Here is a 6,000-nt window from a genome sequence, read left to right on the forward strand (position 1 = left end):
ACATGACAAGACAAATTTCTTCAGCCTCCTGAGGTTGAAGAGGCACTGTTGTGCCTTCTTCACCACACTGTCTGTGTGGGTGGACCATTTCAGTTTGTCAGTGATGTGTACGCCAAGGAACTTAAAACTTTCCACCTTCTCCACTGCTGTCCCATCGATGTGGATAGGGGGTGCTCCCTGTGCTGTTTCCTGAAGTCCACGATCATCTCCTTTTGTTTTGTTGACATTGAGGGAGAGGTTATTTTCCTGACACCACACTCCGAGAGCACTCACCTCCTCCCTGTAGGCTGTCTCGTCATTGATGGTAATCAAGTCTGTTACTCTTGTGTCGTCTGCAAACTTGATGATTGAGTTGGAGGTGTGCAGGGCCACGCAGGCATGGGTGAACAAGGAGCACAGGAGGGGGTTGAGCAAGCACTCTTGTGGGCCCCAGTGTTGAGGATCAGCGAAGTGGAGATGTTGTTTCCTACCTTCACCACCTGGGAGCGGCCCATCAGGAAGTCCAGGACCCAATTGCACAGGGCGGGGTTGAGACCCAGGGCCTCAAATTTAGTGATAAGCTTGGAAGGTACTATGGTCTGAATGCTGAGCTATAGTCAATGAACAGCATTCTTACATAGCTATTCCTCTTGTCCAGATGGGACAGGGCAGTGTGCAGTGTGATGGCGATTTAATTGTCTATATATCTATTGGGGCGGTAAGCAAATTGAAGTGGGTCTAGGGTGACAGGTAAGGTAGAGGTGATCTCAAAGCACTTCATGATGACAGAAGTGAGTGCTACGGGGCGATAGTCATTTAGTTCAGTTAAATTCCTTTGCATTATTGGGTACAGGAACAATGTTGGCCATCTTGAAGTATGTGGGGACAGCAGTCTTCTTATTATTGGTGTCCTTTAGTAGTGGTTTCTTTGCATCAATTCGAGCATGAAGGCCTGATTCACGCAGTCTCTTCTGAAAAGTTGATGTTGAGATGTGTCTGTTACTTGAACTCTGTGAAGCATTTTTTGGGGCTGCAATTTCTGAGGCTGGTAACTCTAATGAACGTACCCTCTGAAGCAGAGGTGACCCTGGGTCTTCCTTTCTTGTGGTGGTCCTCATGGGAGCCAGTTTCATCAAAGCTCTTTATGTTTTTTGCGACAGCACTTGAAAAAACGTTCAAAGTTCTTGACATTTTTCGGATTGATTGACCTTCATGTCTTAAAATAATGATGGACTGTCCTTTCTCTTTGCTTCTTTCAGCTGTTCTTGCCATAATATGGACTTGGTCTTTTGCCAAATAGAGCTATCTTCTGTATACCACCCCTACCTTGTCACAACACAACTGATTGGCTTAAACGCATTAAGAAGGAAAGAAATTCCACAAATGAACTTTAAACAAGGCACTCTTGTTAATTGAAATGCATTCCAGGATACTACCTCATGAAGCTGGTTGAGAGAATGCCAAGAGTGTGCAAAGCTGTCTTCAAGGCAAAGGGTGGCTACTTTGAAGAATCAGAAATATAAAATATATTTAGATTGGTTGAAAAAATGTTTTGGTTACTGCATGATTCCATATGTGTTATTTCATAGTTTTGATGTCTTCACTAATATTCTACAATGTAGAAAATTTATATAAATAAAGAAAAACCCTGAAATGAGTAGGTGTGTCCAAACTTTTGACTGGTACAGTATGTGATGGCAGAGTTTGCAAAAACAAATGACCACCCGATTTATATCATTCTACCAGGTAGGCGTACTTTGGAGTCAACATCTAACTGTCTACACAACACACACGGGTACACACAAACAGGCGTTACTTCAGAAAGTTGCAGGAAATACAAATCGCTGATGCATTAATTTCATGAATTATGAGAAACTAGTTAAATTTAACCACGGGACAACCAGTTGTTTGAGCTGCACGCTCTTGCTGCCCGACAGATGATATTCTGTTCAAACTTGGCTATGAGTGCAGCGCATGTGTTTGCACGCTGCACACATAGCGAGGTGTATGTTGATAAGCTAGGTTAACTGCTGCTATGATTGTCCCTTTTTTCTTTCCTTTCCTCCCCATCAGGCCGACTGTCAATTTGTCTCCAGAGTTCCTCTGCCAACAGCCTATATAGACTATACAGCGTTAACTTGCCACATGCCACTACGGCCACCCAGAGTGGCTTGTGCATATTGGCAGCATACTGTATAGCAGGTTGTGCATCAATAAATGTCTGGTTGTTAAAGTGTAACTGACAGCGTTTTAACTGCTTTGCAGACATCAAACCAACAGACGATCATAATATCAGTAAAAAAGATCACATTCCCAGTTTATGCTACAATACCAACTTTATAAGTTTTAAAAATAGATTATATTTGACTCAACATTCTATGAATTACAGAAAGGCATTGTTGGCAGAATAGATGGATGCAGTTAAATGCATACTTAATATAATTGACCTATACATTTCGTGGAAGTCCAAAAAATATTGCAATCAGGTTATAAATCACAGCTGGCCTGGTACATTGTTTACTGCCTCCATTCTGAATGCACTTTTTCAGTTTCAATTACTCTATATTTTGGACAAAAACAGACAAATGTAACTAAGACTGAGAATTTTAATACAATCAAACTAGCAAGGGCAATGATCACAAGTCAGTCATAACGTGGCTAATAGGCTAGTGTATATATGTATGTAGCACACCAACAACACAGAGCCGAACGTTAGCTAGATAGCTAGCTAGCTTCTAGGAGGATGTCATGTCAATGGAGGAGTGGGTGTGACTTTTTCCCTTATTTCATTTTTTTTGTGGCTACACCGCTAGAAATGCAGGAGTCATTTGGTTACCTAGCAAGAAATGTGAATTGCTTTGCTAGCTAGCTATGCTAAACTTAAACAATGGTTCTCCAGTTAGCATATCTCGCGCGTTCACAAATTCACTCTGGAAATCTACTTCGATTTCAGAGCACTCTCATCTGAGTGTGTCAGAGCACAGAATAACTGATGAATTTACGAACATGCAACACCGGGGAAATATGACCGGTGTCAGAAAATGTAGACAAAAAAAGTAATAGTTTGTCACAACTGGTCCAGATAACATGTAAACAGCCTAACCAGCTCTGCTATGGTGAGTAAAAGGGTCAGAGTGAGGTGTTCTCTCATTTGTGTCTGGAAGTAGTCAGCTAGCAAACTAGCTAACTTTAGCCAGTTAGCTTGGGGGCTTGGTTGGGACAAGCATTGGCAGGCAAACTGCAGGACGAGCAGGCTACTTACTATACCCCAACGGTTATCAGTGCAATTTTGACGGCCAACTAGCTGAAAAAATTTGAGAGGGTTTATCTAATGTTCCTTCGTTAGATTTTAGCTCATCTTGCTCAGGTTAGCATTAGTGATTGATGTTGTTGTTGATGTGCATATAGGGAAAGATAGCCTACCTTTTTATGGTTGTTAAATCAAAAAGGCTGTAAAGTTCCCAAACATAAGAGGACTCCCAAATTTCTCGTGTTTCTTGGTCCAAGCAAGTCTCTTCTTTTTATTGGTGTCCTTGAGTAGTTTTGATGTCTTCACTATTATTCTACAAAGTAGAAAAGAGTAAAAATAAAGAAGAACCATGAAATGAGTAGGTGTCCAAACTTTTGACTGGTACAGTATTTGAAGAAATCCATTCAGGTCTATTTTATGGCTTTTGCCTTCTAATGATCTAAAGTTGCGCTATTGCAACTGCCTATAAACACACAGTCCAGTTCAAAGTGAATGGTGGCAGGCCCTTGTGGCAAATGCTTGTTTGCATAAAGGCTTACTGTTGCTCTGATTGGCTATGGTGCACCGGTCTGCGTAGACTCCGGTCCAGGATGAGACAGATGTCTTTATTAGGTTTTATTTACTGCAGTGTCTATTAATTGTCCAAACGCACGGCCGCCGTAGCGGCATGTGGCAAGTTAACGCTGTATAGTCTATATGGGCTGCTATCAGAGGAGGGGAAAGAGAAAAGTGTCACTCATAGCAGCAGTATAACTAGTTTCTCATAATTCATGAAAATAATGTATCAGTGATTCGTATTTCCTGCAACTTTCTGAAAAAGTAACGCCTATTTGAGTGTGCCTGTGTGTGTTGTGTAGACAGTTAGCTAGCATGCCAAAACAGTCATTTCTAAGGCTTTACCAAAAACCTTCCCAATTAAATGTTGACTCCAAAGTAGGCCTACCTGGCAGAATCGGGTGGTCATTTGTTTGTTGAGTCAAATAGAATCTATTTTTAAAACCTCTTATAAAGTTGCTATACAATTTTCACAAATGTCTTAGTATATGTATTTCCCAAACATTTTAAGAATTAATGAAAGCGTGTAAATTACCATATCTAAGTGCTCGCTTGTGTAAAATGACACTTTAACATGATTCCATATGTAAAAAAATAAAATAAAATAAGTGTCATTCTTCCTGGGGGTGTATATAAAAAGATTGTTATGAGATTTCAAGTTGCTAAAATGCTGTCAGTTCCACTTTAAATAAATAGTTTAATCCATTCTGTGAGTTCCTGGTTGCAACAGCGCCGTGAGGTAGTTTAGGCAGAGCGCTCTGTAAATATTGTACACATTGTAATCCACCTCATTTTCACACATTGCTATGGGCACAGCCAAACAACTGAAGTGATGGATTCGACTTCTGCTTTAATGGAGCATTTGCCAGTCAATTATTTGAAGTCAATTTATAGAGTATAAAAGTTAAGTAAACAAGTGTAAATATATAAGTGTCATTTTATATATTATTTCATTTAAGTTCACTAATGTGAGCTAGACCTACTATTAGGCTAGTTATGTTGTGATAATAATGTTAGTTGTGCTGTGTCAGAGTTAAGGGCCATTTACAAAGCCATTAACTATAATGATAACTATAATGATACACTAACTATAGGCTAGATGGCACAAGACCATTCCTGAGGTCTCTAACTCACAATGGTTCAGACCATTCAGTGCTGTTCATTGTCATAGTGGATTTTATTCCATCCTCCCCTGAATCTGAACTAACTTGCCTAGTTAAATAAAGGTTACATTTTAAAATTGCAAATATATCATAGTCATGGCATACTTTGTCTAAGAGCTTATTGAAGATTGATATCCGAATATCCCCCGAATATCCAATATAAAACTAATTTTATCCTGGTGCTCAAACATCCTGTTTTGTTTCATCCTGAAATAACTGAAGAGACCCACAGCCTAGGCCTGATTATGCATCCATTTGGATCAGTTTGGGTCTATTCTCGACAGTTTAGAAGGTCAGAAAGGTACAGAAAGGTGCAGACCACTCATATGGTGTATTTTGTCAGGATGTAGCCTGGTGTGAAGGCCCACTACTATTGGAAAGTATGGACTTCTCCTTTCCAACTCCCCATCCGTTCTTAATGTTGATGTAGCATATTTTACGTTTAGCAAGCAAGAGCAAGCGTGCATCTCTCGTCCAATAGCATAGGCTAGTAGGTTAAAAAAAAGTAGAAATACGTGTCAAACTAGTTTTTGTAGTCTGGCTTTTTCTGGGTCTCCACGAGATTTAACAGGAATATACGTGGCAGCGGAGTGGCCTAGTGCATAATTGCAACCTATTTTTTGTGGTAATTGCACTGTTTGCTCTATTACCTCGACTAACCTGTGCCCCCGCACATTGACTCTGTACCGGTACCCCTGTATATAGCCTCACTACTGTTATTTTATGGCTGCTCTTTAATTATTTGTTATTTAAATGTTTTTCTTATCTATTTTTTACTTAACACTTATTATTCTTAAAGCTGCATTGTTGGTTAAGGGCTTGTAAGTAAGCACTGTGGTATTCGACGCATGTGACAAATAACATTTGATTTGATAACCTGTTAGTTCATATGCCTTGCCACCCTAATATATAGGCCTAATGCCAAGACAATAAGAAGACACAGTAGCAGACTAAATTAAACCACACCTTTGTTTCATCACAAAACCAGAGATCAACATATGTCAGGTGAATTCCACAAACCATATTGCATGTAACAAACAGTTACATGACCTA

The sequence above is a fragment of the Salvelinus fontinalis genome, chromosome 4 (assembly GCF_029448725.1).
Source record: "Salvelinus fontinalis isolate EN_2023a chromosome 4, ASM2944872v1, whole genome shotgun sequence".
Lineage (NCBI taxonomy): Eukaryota > Metazoa > Chordata > Actinopteri > Salmoniformes > Salmonidae > Salvelinus > Salvelinus fontinalis.